Genomic DNA, 19,558 nt, shown 5'->3' with positions numbered 1-19,558 from the left:
TCATATTTTGTCTGCCATATTACCACCTTTGAGGCTCAAAACTGAATGCAAAATTTCAGATAACTTGATATTCCACTTCTGACACAAGATGCCCAGTTCTGCTACAGGATTATCCATTTGTAATAGTAACAGTTGAGTAACTTTTCATCAAAAATGTCCAATCTATTGGGCATTTCCAATGACCTTTTGGGCCGAGACCCTTTCGTCCTGACGAAGGGTCTCGGCCTGAAACGTCACTGTATTTCTTCCTATAGATGCTGCCTGGCCTGTTGCGTTCCACCAGCATTTTGTGTGTGTTGCTTGAATTTCCAGCATCTGCAGATTTCCTCGTGTTTGGGCATTTCCAATATTCATTTTCTAGCTTCTGCTTTCAGCAACAGTTTTGACCTACATTTTGCTATTTTTACATGTCTCTTTGTTTTCTCTCTACCTAATACTCTGATTAATACACCCTCCGGACACCTCAATTCACCTTTGCCATCTTGAGCCCCCCCCCCCCCCCACCAGAGGCAGCCTCTTTCCCTAATCCAACTCTTCACCACTCTCTCTCTCTGCCACTTAGAATTAACTCAGTTTCTCAACATATTTCTCATTCCACAAATGCAGCCTAACTTGCTGAGTGTTTCTAGCATTTTCTGCTTTTATTTCAGACTTTCAGCATCTGCAGTTTATTTGAAATTCAGCTACTCCAAAATCACTTTATCAATTAGGAAATATTTTGGGACTTCCTAATGTATCGACAGGTGCCAATTAAGTTCTATTTGTCAGCTTAGAGGAAAAGCTTAATGTAACTCACAAGCACATAAGGTATAAACCTGATTCAGAAGTAATATGACCTATTCAAGCAAAAATGTCTTGTCCAGTAATGGTGGACCTTCCCTTCCCTAAATCATTCTCTCCAGAATTCCACCAGGATCCATCTATGTCCCTCCTTTATCTGGAACAATGGTTATAACAATTCGCTAAAGAACCTACTTTCAAATACTGCCCAACCTTCCATCATTTGCCTGAGTTCAGTTATCCAATTTTAGATTAGTTGTCCAATGGCCGGTTTGGGATATGTCACATCTTATTCCACCAATTGTTGATTGGATACAAAGGAGAAAAAAAATGTTCTTAAGGTTCAATACAAATAAGTCATCTATCTATGAAATCACTTCTCTTCCAGGTTATCATGGTGCATTTGTGTTTAATTTTTCCTTGAAGTGGAACTCTTGTATCAAATTTCCACCTCCAAAAATTTGTTTCTTTCTGGAACTATCTCTGTATTTCCACTGAGGAAGTAGTTATTCAATTCTTTTCTCACTTTGCCTGCATTATTACAATATTCCCCCTTTGATCTTCAATCCTTCCCTCTCCACTTACTCCTATTTATCCAAAAAGTTTCATCATCCATTGTATCCAATCACAATGCATTGTGCCCTCTCAGCCCAGTTCTCATTAACTAACTGAAGCTCTCTGACCTTCTTTGAAAGCCCTTGCTTTGATCGAAATATTTCTTGATTTCTTTCTAATTTATTTCCAGTTAGCTCTAAACCTCTTTCCGAAAGGTCTCGATTTCTTGTTCAGGTGTCTTGTGTAACACAGACCTCTTTTGTCCACCTCTGATCATGAAGCTTCCAGCAAACTCAGTGCTGAAAGCTCAACTCCTTCCCTAAAAGAACATCACTTGAAAATAATTGAGCACTTCTCCTAATCTCTTTATTTGGCTTTCACCTAAGTTTATCTTTGTTTAAGAAATGGTTTGAACATTCTGTTCTGTTAAAGCCAACATTACTTGAGGATACTGCTTTGTAAGATGGCAAGAAAGAATTGTTTTATTTTCCTGGTATTGTCTTTTAGATCATACTTTCCTTCTCTGGTGGATGTAAATGATTCCATGGTGTTATTCATAGCGGCACATAAATGTTCTCTCAATGTTCTGATCGATCCTTACCCTTAAATCAATATTATTTAAACAGATTCCATGATCATTTTGTTTATTGCTGTTTCTAGGACCTTACTGTTTGGAAATTGGCTGCCATGTTCCCCCACACTACATCACCGCTCAATTCAAAACCACTTTGTTGGCTGCAAAGTGCTCTGGGACACCCTTGGGTCGTGAACGACGCTATATTGTATTTATCTATCTATATTAGGCGGCATAATAGCTGTAGACAACTGTAACAAGAGCAGATGTCTCACAGAACTGAGCATGGCGGTTATAGAGTCCTGGGTGCCGAGAGTCAAACCGTGGCTTAATGCATGTTTCAATGCCGTTTGTTCACCAGCTGCTGATTATTCCTGGAGCTATGAGCAGTTATGCTGCCAGAGAGAATGTTCTGCAGGCAGAGAAGGCTGTGTGCAAAATCTCTTTGCTGGCATTGTGTATCCACAATGACTAGAGAATGTAGAGGCTTAACGGAAACTCCTAGTTTATTGCTCAGGAACAGGAAGAGCCTCCTAAAAGCTAACTACTTTTATAGTTCTGATCTTGTAGAAGGTTTAATTGAGAGAAAGGCTTCACCTCTGGTTCATGTATTATGATCTGCACAGAATTTCCTCAAGGCCTGCTGGATAATGACACAGGAGATCCTGTCAGATGTTTTCCTGAACAGACTGTCAAAATCATTTGGCAGAATGCCTCATCACCAGAACTTCAAAACAAACACTAAGACCTTGCTTAGTGAAAAAGGCCCTCCCTGTCAGAGTCCTCATGCATATCCAGAATCACAAACTCTACTATATACCCTCGATATGACAGTAGCATAAATGAGACGGTCATCCATCCCCTTCTCGAGTGTAGGTTTGCCAAGAAGGTCTGAACAATTTAGTGGTAATCTATTGAGCATCCTAAGTAGCTGCATAGCATCAAACTTTATGCACTACGATAAAAACAGAAAATGAACAAACATTCAGCAGGTCAGGCAGGATCTGTGAAAGCACCTTTTTTGAAAGTTCTGATGAATGATCCTGTTCATGAAATATTATTGGCACCAAATCCTACTGGTGCTGCCTGACCTGCAGAGTTTCTCCAGAATTTTCCATATTTGTATTGCAGATCTCCAGCATTTTCGTTTTGTTTTGATTTTCATCATTTTCTTTACAACTGCTCTCACGGGCATAGACTGAGAGAAACATTGCAACGCACACAAAATGCTGGAGGAAGGGTCCTGAAGGTTCTCGGCCCGAAACGTTGGCTGTTTACTCTTTTTCATAGATGTTGCCTGGCTTGCCGAGCTCATCCAGCATTTTGTGTGTGCTGCTCGGATTTCCAGCATCTGCAGATTTTCTTTGTTAGGGAGAGAAGTATTGGCTGCTTCTGGTAGATCATCATCTTGGTGAAAAATGCACTGTGGTCTAAAACCTGCATGTATTTCAGTGCAAGGCAATGTCCATAACTGAATATTGTAGACTCATCCCAAGGTGTAGGAATGTGCAGTGAAGGACACACTGAATCTTTATGTAGCTGCTGGCATCACTGGGGAAAAGCCTTCGTGTATTGTCTTACGATCAATGAATACCAGGTGCCAATAATAACCTAAGCAATAAACCATAAGACATAGGAGCAGAATTAGGCAATTTGGCCCATCAGGTCTGCTCCACCATGATATCATTGCTGATTTATTATCTCTCAGCCCCATTTTCCCGCCTTCTCCCCAAAACCTTTACTAATTAAAAACGTATCAACCTTCGTTTTAATGAGAATTAAATGGTGCTAAATTAGATGGTGCTAAATTGCGATGCCTTTGCCTGCATCTTCAGAAATAGCTTTATTTCCATCTTTAATATCTTTATTTTTCCCCTTCAGGGTTCTTTTGAAGACCCTGACCTGGAGTTACACACAGACTTCGGTTCTTTGTGGGAATGTGACCCGTTCTCGGGGTTTCAGGACTGGCCGACGTTCAGCACGCTATGGAGTCAGCCTGAGAGGCGGCCTAGTGTTCGGAAGCCTAAGATTGGCTCTGGAGATGGGCAGATCATGGGTTGGTGTCATGGCAGGAGACTCGTGTGTCATCAGGGAGGCCGGAAAATCTTTCGCTGGGAAAATGAGGGACACTTCCCTCTCCCTTGCCAGGATGAGAGAGAACCTGTGGTTTGTTGAATGCTGGATGAAATGCGATAGTCTGTGGGGTAACAACAAGGTCTGTGTCTTTGCTATCGCTTACCTCATGCTTGTGCTCAGTGGCGGGTGCGCTTTTTTTTGCTGATGGGGGAGGGGGCACTGTTACTCGCTGCTGCTTACACATGGGAGGGGCCTTGGGGTTCTAACATTTAACTGTCGTTCATTCTTTGGGGTATTTCTCTGTTTTGTGGATGTTTTGCAAAGAAAAAGCATTTCAGGATGTATATTTCTCTGACATTAAATTGAACTTTTGAACCCTTGAACCTTTGAACCTTGGCATGGCCTCCCCAGCTATCTGCAGCAATAACTTCCACTGATTCACCATCCTCTAACTGAAGAAATTTCTCCTCATCTGTATTCTAAAGGGACTCATTTTACTCTGAGGCTGTGCTCTCTGGTCGTAAACTCTTCCACTATTTGAAACATCTTCTTCACATCCATTCCATTGAGGCCTTCCAATATTTGGTATGTTTCAAAGAGATTCGTTCATCTTAACTCCAGCAAGTACAGGCCCAGAGGCATGAAACACTCCTCATATGTTAAACCATTCATTCCTGGGATCAATCTCGTAAACCTCCTCTGGGCCTTTTCCAATACCAGCATAGCTTTTTGTAGATATGAGGCACAAAGCTACTCAAAATACTCCAAATATGGTCTGACCAATGCCTTATGAAGTCTCGGCATTACATCCTTGCTATTATATTCTAAAACTCTAAAAATGAATGCTAAAATTGCATTTGCTGCTCTTACTACTGACTCGACCTGCAAGTTAAGCTTTAGGGAATCCTGCCAAGTCCCTTTGCATTTCCAATTTCTGAACTCTCTTCTCATTTAGAAAATAGTCCACACCCTTATTCCTTCCACCAAAGTGCAAGACGATACACTTCCCTAGACTGTATTCCATTTGCTACTTCTTTGCCCATTCTCCTATTCTGTCCAATTCCTTTTGAAGAATCCCTACTTCCTCAACACTACCTGACTCTCCACCTATCTTGTATCATCTGTAAAGCTGACCACAAATCCATGAATTCTGTTATCCAGATCACTAACATTTAAAGTGAAGAGAAGAGTACCCACACCGACCATTGTGAAACACCGCTCATCGTTAGTGTCCAACCACAAAAGGTCCCCTTTATTCATAATTTTTACCTTCTGCCAGTCAGCTAATCTTCTTTCTGTGCTAGTATCTATTCTATATGTCATAGGCTCTTATTGTGTTAGCAGCCTCATGTGTGTCACTTTGTCCAAGATCTTTTGAAAAGTCAAAGAACATCTACTGGCTCTCCTTTGTCTATCATGCCTGTTACTTCTTCAAGGAATTCCAACATGTAAATGATGTTGCATATCAATGAACAAATACTGTAAACAAATGCAATGATATATTTCATACAATGAATAAAGACAATTCAGTAGCCTGTGTTGTATGAGTATATTTTATGAAAAAGTGTGTTGTGGGGGGAAAATATTCATGTACAGCCCACTCTTCCTGAAACATCTTTTATTGGGGTGATTGTCGTCGAACTTGAAGCAATTCCCTGTAAAGGAAGTGGGAAAGACAAGGTTTAGGAAACTCATGGAGACTTCCACATATCTGTCAACATCATCATCACATCAAGTCAAGTATATTATCGTTTAACTATATACATGTATACAGCTAAATAAGACAGCTCTGTGTAAATCAATGCACAAAGGTTATCAAAAGCTGTCTCGCTGAACGTCTCTAAAAAAGGACTTACAGAAATGGTTTTGGAGCTGTGAGAGATCTAATTCCTTGGAAACATGCATCCCGGAAATTAGGAGTTCTTGGAAACTTACTGTGATTCTTCAGTTGTTACTGCACATTAACATATTGTGTCCATTCCCAGAAACATAACTAGACCCCCATAAGCTGTCTGTATGAAACCTCTACCTTTCTATCATATTATGAACATGTCAGGAGGAATTGTAACCTTGCGAGAAAGAATTGCTCCTGCTACCTCCACCGATTTATTTATCATGCCACTCCAGTGGGAATTTATAAATCTTTGCAAAGCCTGTGGGATACCAGACTTTCTTGTCCAGCTGCTCCCACCTTTGCTTGATAACATTAAGCTTTTGATATATGCATTTGATTTCCCAAATTGACATATATCCTCTCAAGAGCACCCCTTGGGTGCTTGAAAATGCAATATCCAGGAGGTGTTCAAACTGTCAAAAAATAGCTGAAATACTTAAATTAAAGTAAGAGCAAAGACATTCCAGAAATCATTTTTAAAAAGAGATATTTCCTGCTTTCTCAGTCCTCGGTACTGGATGCTGACACAATTAGTCTGCATATGAGGCATCTTAAAGAGCAATGAAGATGGGGCCTAAAAATCCTTGCTCTTTGATTGACAGTATACTCAGATCACAACTCACCACAGCCATGCCCACATTGTTGAATGGAGAAGCAGGACAAGAGGTCTTATCATCATCATCTCTTGGGAAAATCTTTTGTAGTTAAGCACTTCTATTGATGGTTGAAGACTAAAATAAAAATCTGCTCAAAACTGAAAAAGACTATTATACTGAAGTATAATAATCTTGACCTAAGAGACCTCATAACTAATTAGTTTACTCAGTAAATCCTGATCTCACTACCAATTGTTAGTTGATGATGAACCTACATAGCTTACAAGTCTATTCAACTCTGGTAATGTTAGAAGGTCTGCAGAAGGCAGGCTTTATAGTCCTGGGACTCTAGTGCTGCTGAGATAGTTGCTATGAAGTTGTGACCCACATTTATTCCAAACCTATTTCCTAACACATCAGTATCACAGCAGCATCAACAGAAAGTCTGGTCCGCTCTCTTTTCCCTTTAGTGACCTCTCTCTTTAAGGTAGTTATGAGTTTTAAACTGCTTTCTCCTTGAGTGCTACAATAGTGGTTTATGATACAAGAACTGCAGCTGTTTCCTCTAGAAGCTTTTTTACGGCAATAAAGGGAATATATGTTTAAATTGTGAATACAAATCACATGCATCAAGCAGTGCTTAGAACGGTTCAATCACTGAGCACAAATTGACTTTATAGCATATGAGAAGTAAGAACATGAAAAGAACTCTTCCAGATGCCTCTTTGAATTCAAAACCATGAATTTCTGCAAATTTCTTTTCTGATTTTCAAATTGGGAAAACTACTTTCCTGATCAAGTTTTATGAATTCAAAACATACATGGAAATCTGATAGTTATACCTCTTCAGGGAAACAAAAGGACTGAAAAGATGAAGCCATGGTATTGGTTGTTAATTTCAGGTGAAGTTATTTACCTCCAGAGACATTTGACTTCCCACTTACTGGTGATGGACACCCACAAACTGAACAAAAGAGAGAAAAAAACAAATATTAATGATAGTCTGATTCATATTGTTTTCTATATTTTAAATGTGTCCCTAATTATTTTACTACATGTACTCTGCATTATTAATGATACCCTATATTTTGCTATGTCAATTGAAACTGATATCCATTTCATAGCACATTCTATTGATTATAAGGTTAAATTTCCATTAACTTATTCTATTCAGTTTGCTGAAAAACATTTGTGTTTAATTCTCTAACTAAACAAGTGGATTTAAGCTTCTAAGGAGGGAAAGATTTGAAATCAATTTAGACATAATCAGCAGATACAAATAAGTAGAGAGGACTCTCAGTAAGTAAGTACTTCATGTGCTGTAAATAATTCAAAACCATAACAATGTCTAAGGAAACTTCAGAAACAGAAGATTAAGCATTTTGAATCTGGTTCCCCATCTTCAGGAATGTCATCTACTTACACTACAAGTCTTCATTAGTACAAGAAATTCTGCAGATGCCAGAAATCCAAGGCAACACACAAAATATGCTGGAGGAACTCAGCAGGCCAGGCAGCATCTGTGGATAAGAGTAAACAGACAACATTTTGGGCCAAGACGCTTCTTCAGAACTGGAAAGGAAGGGGGTAGAAGTCAGAATAAAAAGGTGGGGGAGGGGGGAGGAAGAAGTACAAGGTGGCTGGTGATAGGTGAAACCAAGAGAGGGGACGGGGGTGAAGTAAAGTGCTGGGAACTTGATTGGTAAAAAAAATAAAGGGCTGGAGAAGGGGGAATCTGATAGGAGAGGACAGAAGACCACGGAATAAAGGGAATGGAGGGGAGCAGCAGATGGAGGTGATGAGCAGGGAAGAAGAGGAAGTGTGAGATGGAAACAAAAATGGAGAATGGTGAAGGAGAGGAGAGGGGCAATTACTGGAAGTTCAAGAAATCAATGTTCCTGCTGTCAGACTGGAGGCTACCCAGATGGAATATAAGGTGACTTGAGTATGGCCTCATCATTTCAGTAGAGGAGGCCATGGACTGACATGTCAGAATAGGAATGGGAAGTAAAATTGAAATGGGTAAGCACTGGGAAATCCTGCTTTTTCTGGTGGAGCGAAAGTGCTCAAACAAGAGGTGTCGTAATCTACGTTGGGCCTCACCTGATGTAGACTGGGAAACTACTTCATTAGTTCCAGGGCATTCATTAGTTATAAATCTTCATTTGCCATAGGGCGTTAATATAAACTGACATGAATTTGCTTGCACAGGGCTTGTATTTTGTATATACCTTATGATGCGTGAAGCATGGATTTAGTCAAAAATGCAGTTAAAAATGACTTTGATCATGTGCACCTATGCACAAATGATGCAATTTTGTACCAATGATGTGAACAATGCATGTTTGACATTGCAGCTGCAATGGCTCCAGATACATAACTAGGAAGCCTGAGCCTTGACCAAGAAAGCATTTCCTAATGGAAAGGGATAGGTTTCTTCAGTGGCCCTCAAGCCAGGTTATTGTTGAGGATACTATCACCAAAGTAGAGCAACATGATTTCTCAGAATCATTCAGATAAGTTTTATTTTGTTTGAGGATGGATGGGGTAGTGGGGAGCAACCTACTCTCACATGTCTGCTTCTGCCTCAGCAAAGGCCAACCCAGTATTGAAGGAGTGGGAATCTGTTCCCATGTTCATCCTGGCATTCTGAACATCAGATCACCCCAAACCAGCCCTCTAGCTGAGCAATGCCACTTAGCTCACGTTCACAACTTGCATGTAACTCCTCAAATCACAGCCATTCATTATGTGCAATCACACACTAGGCCCATGAATCATGTACTGTACATACGTGCACAAAATTCATCCAACAGTGCCCCTCTACTCCACCTCCATAAAAAACTCTATTTGGCTTTAATCAGTAGACATCACTGAAAAGAGGAAATTCTGAATAAAAGTGCATTGGTTAATAAAAATGCATTGGTTATTTTATCATAAATAAGATGAGATGGAAACAATTTCAATAGAAAGCTGAAGAAAAGGCCAAGTATTTTGAATCTGTTTTATGTTAACCCTTCAGCTTGAAGAAGCCCATCTATTTATATTACAAATGTTCATAGATGTTAGACATTAATAGGCTCTGGCTTATGAACTTGACTAGTGCTTGTAATGCCTATAGTTGTAATGTTGCACCTGTTTTGAGAGATATAACCTTAGCCTATTAATATACTGGTATAATGATACTTTGTGGTAATGTGTGAGCTTTACTGAGTGACCATACTCCGAGATTGACTAGTTTTACTAGTACTGGTGGTGATGTACCTGGCAGCTCTGGAATCATTGAGCAATTGAGCAGGCAAGGGGACAAGCAAGAAGTCCATTATTATTAGGGAGGCCAGGAGAAGTCCATGTCAACTCATCTCTTGTTTTACAGGAAAGCATCTTTGAATATACAGCACATTTCTTTGACAGTTTGATTGAATTTGACAGATTTGGAAAGTAAACTAGTCTTACCTTAACTGCTTTCATCAATGACTAGACATAGCTGGGCTAAGATCTTCAGGGATGGAATTTCCTTACATTTGCATGACTTTCCAGACTAGGCACAATTAATGGTGTAGGGCAGTCTGCAATTATTTGATGCCAGCAGAATTGAAATGTCTAGAGTTGGTAGTGATTTTACTAAGAGTTTAATAACTTAATAACTCACTAAAAATCTGAGTTGGGAACTGACTTGTTCTTCCCTCCTACAGACTATGGAATGAAAGTGCTGTCAGTCTCAGTGACGGTAATCTGTTTGCAATTCTCACCCTACTTGACCTGTTCAGAAGGGCTAAGCTGATTGAATGGCATTCCCAAAAGACATTCCTCTTTCTTCATTACAACAGAGGAAGAAGGGGAAAAGGCAGAGGGAAGAGGGTTTTAGTGCGAGTGAGATATGAAGTAAAAAGTCTCTGATTTGCTGAGATCCTCAAGAGTCAGACTGCATTTCTGTCTTTTTTTACACTGGCTTTCTCATGGTAGGTGTAAGCAAATGAGTTCCACAGGCAGGAAGTTTTGGCTAGCCGCTCCCATCTTTAAGGTGAATTGAGGGAGGAGCATGATTTTTAGCCCACATCTCCATGTGAAGACAATCAAGGAAAACTGAGGCTATCTTTTAATGAATCCAATGAATTCAGAAATATACAACAAAAAAAATAAGCTGAGTGAGTTTCAAGATGCTTACAACTTTAAAGAATCATTAGGATTTGATTATTCAGTAGATGTTCTGAAAAAAAGGTGAATTACTGAGGGAGGTATCATACTTCAACAAGAACTGAAGAGATAAGCTTTTAGAACTACCATTTTCAAATAAGAAAAGGAAACCAGCTATTTCAGAGGTAGAGGTTTTATTGCGTAAAACACTGGATAAAATTGTACTGCTTCAAAGACATCTTGCTTCTAACAGCAGAAAGAAAACAGTCATCGCTGAAAAACAACTTTTATACTTCTATACCAGAATAAAGTTCTGTCAACTGATGTATAATAAATAATGACCAAGAATAAACTTTAAATACAAAGTCATCTACTTGTTACAAGCAAGGCAACAAAATCCTCTACTCTATTGATCTCAGATCTTCTCCAAGATAAGAACTCCTTCATTTAGGAATGTAGACAATATCATGACCAGTTTCACACACTACAGAAGTACAGAGAAATGTTGACATGTTTAGATTTGTGAAGCATGATGTTATTCAGAATCTGACAATGTATCACTGCTGCTGTCACTTGTTCATATTACAAGTTACAAATGTTCTGGAAAGGTCTACGTAAGAGAGAAAAAAAAGAGGGACAGTAGCACCTGACTAAATGGAATCAACGCACACGTCACAGAAAGGGAAATGTTTCCAGTGTCATAAACAGAATTATTGCCTGTCATCTGAAATGCTAAAAGACACAGAAGAATACTGAAAGATTTCAAAAGTGCAAGAATGGAATGTGTTTGCTAAGATACTGTAGGCGGCATACACACACACTCACACACACACTCTCTCATACACATATACACATGCACACGCGCACACACACGTGCGCCTGCATGTGCACATACACACGCGCGCACACACACATATACATACATATACACACACACTCTCACACACAAAAGCAAGCGACTGACACAGTCACCAAACACAGTAGTGCAGTTAATATCCTAAAGCTTACTACAGTCGTTCAGAAATGTTTAATAACATCTCGATCCCATATTGAGATCTTTAGAAACAGTTGCATTAAGTTTATCATCTGGGTTTAAGTAAGGCAGTGAGAACTATACTAAAAAACAATAAAACCAGCTTGCTATATGCCAGATAGGTCTTAGTTAGTGACCTCAATTACACTGTGTCTTCAATTGTTGACTTCCTAATAGCCAGCATATGCAAACCATACTTCTCTCTTAGCCTGAGATTTTATCTTTGTCTCAGGTTAGTACTAAGCTTTTATTTATTTACACAAATCATAGATTGCAGTTTCTGATTACTGTCAACTGCTTTAGGCAGAGCAGAAGTTTTAAGGCCCTGGATATACTTTCTGCTCCCTGCAGCCCACTGGACTTCTTAAGTCAGACTTTTTTTTTCAGAAGACACTGACACTCGACTACCATGGGGAGATGAAGCACCACTTTTGCTTTTGATGAAGGAAGTGAGATTAGAAGGCTATAAGCTTACTTGATTTCCTTTCTCGTGTTGACTTTGTTTTGCCTTAAACCTTCTCAAAAGTCATTTATCTAGAACGTCATAATCACATTGTTTGCCACAAGCTTTCATGTCCCTCAAAAGCTTTGTATATCATCATGAAATTAAACTCTGCAGATTCCGAATTGTACAAAAGCTAAAATTCATAAAAATACACCACATTCCATTGTTTTTGTTTTACAAAAACAAGGGAGAAAGACCAAAAGCATTAATATTTCTTAATACATACAGAGCAGGAAATAATGAATGAATGGGCTTCTTCAACTTCTCCATTTAGTAGCTCTTCAGGAGAAAGCCCTGTTTTGTGTCTTTCACACTTACAAAAATTAACGAATTGTTGCTCCTGGGAATTTTATTCAAGTAAAAAGCTTGATAACCATTTGCTACAAACATACCACTTCCCACTAGTGCCCTCTACTGTCAAATTCAACAGTTTTCAGTGCTTAATGGTATCCCAATACCCATCCCTATCCCTCCCCTCATCTGTGATTTGATTATTGATAACCTAGTTCTCCACAGAAGAAAAATCCTTTAAGTAAAGAAAAACAAATGCTTTTTTTTTCCCCTCAACACTGCAAACTGATAACGAAAAAATAAATGACAGACAAGTTTGCACTGTGTCTTATTCTCTTCATTTGATACGTTTGGCTATGCATCAGAAAAAAATATGAAAATGTTTAATTCCAACCCACTTTAGTGTAGGTCACTACTGACCCTAGTTCATGGGGCATCTAAGATTTCTTCTATAGTGCAGTTGCGACACCGCTTGCATTGATTTTCTCTGCAATGACAGCTCCAGTCAGACTGGCACCATGGCAGTCTACCAACACATCTCATTACTATGCTAAGCGAATGACAGCAGATGGTGTCATGTTATAAAGGTGTTTTCAACACTGAAAACACAGCCCCAGATCTTCAAGGCAATGCTAAATCATTCAGATGGTATCATTTTTCTGTTAAGAGCATTATTTTTGGACAGAGACCACTTTAAGCTTCCAAATGTCCTGCTTTTAAGTAACTGATGACCTCCTCCCACCTTTTAGAACCACTTTATCCTCCCACCTGTGATGTTTTGAAGTACTTGTTGCTAGGTAACAGTTTGGCAGTCATTTGGGAGGACTGGATATCCACTTTGTTTGTTCTATACTGTGATCACAATTCTGGGGGTATAATTTTTAAATAGTCCATAAGTTCTTTCCTTGGAATTCCACAAACACTTGCTCATTTCTGACTGCATATCAAAAAAAAAGGCTCTGTAAAAATGTATATTGCGAGTATTTGTTTTTGTTCCACTGCATTACTCTTGGTCCTGACTGGTTTCCACCGGCAGTTCACAGGAGCTCCCTGGTTTCACAACACTTGCTTCCTCTGAAATCCCAGTAGCTTCCGTTTCAACTCTTGAGCGTTTGAACCTACGATCTGGGTACTGGCTGTTGTCAAAAGGCATACGATGCACGCACAGAACATGAGTCTTCAGGTTCCCCTTCTGAGAGGCACTGTATGGGCAGTATCTGCACTGAAAAGGCCTGTGACCTAGAGTGCAGGGAGAGACAAGAGTCTGGTTATAGTTTCGTATCCCTTTGATCGGTAGAGACATGTCAAGCATAATATGACGTGGAGAAGCACTTTAAACCCAGAAAGGTCTACAATTTAAGTATGTTTAAAATAAAAACCATCATACATTTAACCAATGTTTGTTTTAACATCCTGCCTCTAAGGGAAAACAGCAATGTATCATACATGGGAGCAACCAACCCCACTCCAAAGGAATTTGAATCAGACCATCCGCTGGCAATGCATCACTTTTACTACTGTGTACATGAAATAGCTATACGATAATATAGAAACATGGTCGTAATAGAAAATAAAATCTCCTTAGTACTTATGACAGATGTACATTGAACAAATAAAGTGAACCCCAACATAGTGCAGGTCCAGATCTTCACATTACTGTCATAGAAATTATACACATAAACACACATGTACTGCTTTTAACTTACATTATTTATTTCGCACCCTCGCACGTTTTAGTCAGATCTGTATTAATACCCGCTAAGCCACAAAAATAAATAGAGGTCTTACACACTATATTGAGATCTAACCCTGTGTTTTCAACAAGAGTTATGTGCAATGACAATATCCCTATTTTTATGATCTGCACTGCTTGAATTTAACCCTTTGTCTTCCTCATAAACAGCATTCAGTAAAATCAATGGATTTATAGCTAATGGGATCAATGTAAAAATAATATGAAGGTGAGGCCAGATCATGAGTGATGGCTATCAAAAATTACATTTACACGGCATACATTGTTGACACCCTGAGCACTGTCAGGGAGATAAAATTCTTAGCAGCACTTAAATATAAATAGGGGCATTAACTGTGGCATATCATCTCTTTGTTAGTGAAAAATATAGTGCAGAAAATATAGCACATACACTTCAAAGCAAAATCCTATATATTGAACAATGGACACATTAACAATATAAGACAGACTGTCCGATATTTGGAGAATGCCTTCATTTCTGCTTGAACACTAGATACAGGATGGGAACAAGTAACACCATTCTACCCATATATTTGTCACTGTCAGCATTCTCTGCTCACAGCCCATTTTACGTCGATCATATTTTTTAATTGTGTAAAAATTCTAAAACTCCTTTCTAACAAACTAAAGAAAGAAAAATAAATGCAAGTTAAGATTTTGAAGTTGGTTTCCTTTAATGTTTGGGGGATGTTGATCTGAGTGAAGGGCCCTCTTTGAAATACAAAGTAAAGTTGTCTTTCCATTGCATTATTCTATAAGAGGCTGTGCAAAATGAAAGGTGTCAGAGTTTGCTGTGTTTTTCTGTGGCCTGATCCTGAAGCCCTAGCTGAGAAATGACAGATGTCTGCAACCAGCTGCAATGAAGCATGGTAAAGTTTCAGTCTAATCCACTTACTCCACTGCAGTCATGTGAACCAAAACAAATGGGGAGCTCCTCACATTATACAAAACACTGCAGTCTACTGATACTCTCTAATCGTAACCTAGCTGATTCTCCATCCTTTCAGGATTCCAAAGGAAACCTTCGACAAATCTTTTGCCTTACGGGCCATTGCAAGGCACAACAGATTCTCACCCCTCTCCGTCATCTTTTCTGTACTCTTACAGACAAAATATTACTTCTGCATAGCAAATGGGAAGAAGCACAACAAAAAGCAAGCCAGCACCAGCTCTACTTTAGGCTTTGCAGAATCGGATTCACGAGATCTCGTGCCCAGGATTGTTGTGAAATTCCGTTCTCCTGCTGGCTAAGGAAAATTTCAATCGTAAATGTCATTAAGGACCAGCCGATCTTTTGTAATAAGACTCCATAAAGCAATTGCCACCGGGCTTTGTTATCGCAAATCCTTCATTTTTTGTTGGTATCCACTGCACAATTTAAACAGAACTGCACTGGCTTTGTTGAGTCAATATTCGGATTATTTGCAGTGGAATTTGGGGGTGGCGCATTATCCCCAGTAAATTTTTTTAAAATATGCCCTCTTCCTCAGGAATTCAAGTTTCCCTCTTTTTACCCAAAATGCCCTGTGTGGTGACAAACAGAGCAGTGAAAGTGAATGAGCAAGTATCACTTCCTGAGTAGCAAGCCCCCCTCCACCCTGCAGCATGTAGAGCAACGACCTTTTGAACCTTTCCTCCTCCAATCCTTGTAAGGGAAGACTGAGGACATGAAGTCATATGGTTCTTTGTGCCAAGAGTTCAAACAGCTGTGAAACACAGTGTTTCGGAACACATTCATAAAAAAAACAACGTACTGGATTTGGCCTGTGGCACAGCTGAGTAGGATTTTGTTCCTTCAGGCTAAAACAACAAGAGCAGACAGAGAGAAGTATTAAGATTTACCCTAAAACTTACCGCAACAACCTTTTGTGAAACCACATGACTGCCCTCACACAATTTCCCCTGTGTCTTTCAGGCTACTTTTGGCAGGAAGTCAGAATTACTGTTATATAAATTCCATCTGATGCCAGCACTACCATCTGTGAGTAAAAGCTGCCTTACCTATGTTGGGCTGCAAAGCCGCTCTCTCCCAGAGATGAGCAAAAAAAAAATTGTGATTAATTTGCAGAATGCTTGTGATTTGCTCATATATTATTATAACTGCTCATCAGCACATGACAAATTCCCAGCACTCTGCAAAGAAACCCATTCAGCTTCAGCAGATTTTCACCAGCACCTGACAGACTGCAGACCCACTAATGACTTTCAGCTGCTTACAAACAGTAATTCTATCTTCAGGATAGCATGGAAAAACTATTGAAGAAAAAACGCAGCAGGGTTTAGTCCGTTTTATAGACTCAGCTACAGATCAAGCTGATTTAACTACTTAAGCACTGGAACAATTGACACACCTACATAAATGTTTGCTCCTTCGCAACAATATGTGGTAGTGGGGGGAGGGGTGGGGAAGAGAGGAATCTAGCAACCTCTCCTCCTGTTCAGCCTGTGAAAGATATATAACTGCAAAGCTAATATTGTCAGCAGACATCTTGGTCAGTGAACAATACAATTTTTTGCATGATATTTTCATAAAAAATTAATTTCAGGACAACACCCTCCTGTGTCAGAAGTACCCACGAAGACGAAAATATTAGCATGCGTTGCACCATTTTCTTAAAAGAAATGGCCTTCAGTTAAAGGCACGACCCCCTACAGTGTAAGAATTCTTAAAACTGCATTGAGAAACAAGACTTCAGATGACTGAAATGCTCTTGCAATAAAACCGCAAAGCTCCAAATGTTAAAATGCCTTGTTTGAACCGGTTACAAACTATTGCCAACCTCCTTTAAAAAGTGTTATTGCACAAATTAAGCATTAAATGACAGATCTAATTTTAGCCTTTTCAAACTGACGAAATGAATTTTTGCTTGATTGTTTGTAGCTGTTTAACTTTATCTTCCTTCATGCGAGATATAAACCTTGACACATTGCACTGAATAGACCTTTTGTAATTGAACTGATTGATTGTGAGAACTTAGCTCACTGTGTTTTCACTCAACATTATATGCTGTTCTAAAGAAGAAAAGCTGTAATCATTTTTAAACCGAATCTTCATTAGATTCCATATTTTATTTATACTTGCAAAACTACTACATCACGCACATCCATCCAGTCAGTGAAAATTCTGCTATAAGAAATCAGCAGCAGCTTTGTGGACCCTGTGGATTCAATACATATAGCGTAGCGATCTTGAAGCTGAAGGGCTTATTTGTCTGCTTTAATTGAAATCACTCCATTCTCGAAAGTCAGCGGAGGACTTTGGGGGTGGGGGGGATTTAGAGGGGAGGCTGGGAGAGGCCACACCAAATAAGTTCCATTAATCAAAAAGCCAGAGTCTAATGTAACTAATATTTTACAATTAGAGGAGACAAGATGGAGCTAAAAGCCATCTATCTCTCTTACACCACATGATCATCGATTCATAATCAGAAGATTGAGAGTCACAAAAAGATGCATTTACAGAAGGGGGGGGTTGCTGGTCTGTGCACAAGATAATGAACAGGATGAGAAACAGCAGCTCTGAAGGCTGAGTAAAGATGACACAGTGCTTCAATGGTGACAGATGACACGGAGATGAGTACTGATACCTGACAGACAGCGAGTGATGACTGCAGTCCTTTCCCACCATTATGATCCTCAATTATCTCAGTAGGGCAAAAAACAGAGGCCCGGCCGTCATTGCACTCACAGGCAGGAGGAAAATGCAATTGTGCCAGGCTGCTTATAATAAACACTTTTTCACAATTTTATCAGTGCTATATTGGGTCTGTAGTTTGAATGTCAGTATTCATGATCGGTGCCAAGTAAAGTGGGTGCAGTCCTCTGTATCCCTGCTCCAGCACACGGCTCGACTGCAGATAGGGCTGTCGTGCTTTTTCCTAACAGTGCCATCTGCAGGAGTAAAAGCTGCTGCACTTCATTTTTTACAGATTACGTTTCCTGCTCAGAGCCACAGGCGGCCTTTTCTTCAGCAATTATGTGTTCTAAGGCAGAAGAGGAAAGAGTTTGCTCAGCTTAGCAGAACATGAATGAGGGAGAGTTTACTGCTCTTTCCTCTCCCTCGAGTGGCCCTCCCACACCGGCTTAAACAAAAGGCTTTAAAAAGTAGGGGTGGTAACACTTAAACCTCCCATCATTTTCCTTGATGAGGTTCCCAAGCTTTTGTCCTCAACAAAATATAAAGAACAAAACCATGAGCTGCAGAGGCTGAGCAATTAGGGTTTTTGGCAGTTAAAGGGTAGTACTCCATATCGTGATTCAGCCAACACATCGGCTTGGATTTCAATTCTACCTCCTCCGACCCACTAACCCCATACCAGCCAGCTCTCTTCCTTCTCGACCCAGACATTTGTAAATTCGAGAAGTCATCCAAAGCCTGCCACCTTCCGAGCTGCTATCATTTCAGGACAGTGTATACCGCCAACAGGAAATTACACATCTTGGCATACTTACTGTGATACAGTAGTCCATGGGGTATGATCAAACTAAATTTCACAGAAGTATGAAGGAGATTAAAAGAGATAGATTTTATGTGAACTGGTAAAAGGAGCTGGAGCTCAGGAAGCAGAGAGGAATGGAAAGTAAGGGTATCCGATCAGGGCAGCCTCTGTTAATGTATGACGGCGAATTAGAAGAATTCACCAGGAGTTGGTGGGCAGGTGGAGGGGGTGAGAAGAGATGGATTAAAAAATTAGGATGAAAATTTGAGAATGAAGGCAGTCAGGACCGTGACTAGCATACAGGTGATTGCTAGAGAGGACGTGGTGCTGGTTAGGTCACATTAGTTTTCAATAAAATCGAAGTTTAGAATGGCCTTTGCTTAAGACAAGTGGAGGCTTACTTCATATTCTGATGTCACATCCTAACGATCATTTTAACACCACAATGCAGCAGTAACAGGCGATGAAAAGAGGTACTGTACATCATCACCCACAGCCTGAGCTGCAGAAACATAGTGGGAGAAGTTCAATAGCCAGAACAGTTGCTTTTAACAACTGCTCTAGAGGAAATAGGGATTTCCCTTCCCATTCAGTAGGCAAATTGTCCTGAGCCTCCCCTATCCTGCTGAAACAATCTATCCAATCCCTAATCACTATTAGGTCCCCATCATTTTCATGGATCCCTCTGCCACCAAGTTGCCTATTCATTGGTTGGTTTGCAGCATGAGATCAGGTAGGACGTCAGAAACTATTACTATTGAGCTCCACGAGCACCACACTTCATGATGTTTCCTTGCACCCCAGCTGTAACTCTCCACCCCACTCTTCCCATAAACCCAAGACCACTGTAAAGGTAAAGGTGCTTCCTTTTGGGGGCACAGTATCACCCAGAGTGTCATTACTGCATGTTAAAGGTTTTGCAAGT

General features: G+C 39.9%; 1 protein-coding gene across 1 annotated transcript in view; it reads right to left on the bottom strand.

Moving 5' to 3' along the window:
* Nucleotides 1–13,549: 13,549 nt before the first annotated feature.
* Nucleotides 13,550–19,558, bottom strand: part of znf536 (zinc finger protein 536) — a 504,202-nt gene continuing 498,193 nt past the window's right edge. The window contains exon 10 of the mRNA XM_059992966.1: nucleotides 13,550–13,680. The gene's annotated coding sequence lies outside the window, so the exon portion shown is untranslated. The remainder of the gene's footprint in view (nucleotides 13,681–19,558) is intronic.

The sequence above is a fragment of the Hypanus sabinus genome, chromosome 17 (genome assembly GCF_030144855.1).
Source record: "Hypanus sabinus isolate sHypSab1 chromosome 17, sHypSab1.hap1, whole genome shotgun sequence".
In the NCBI taxonomy this organism is placed as follows: Eukaryota; Metazoa; Chordata; class Chondrichthyes; order Myliobatiformes; family Dasyatidae; genus Hypanus; species Hypanus sabinus.
This window is presented reverse-complemented; position numbering and strand designations above follow the sequence as displayed.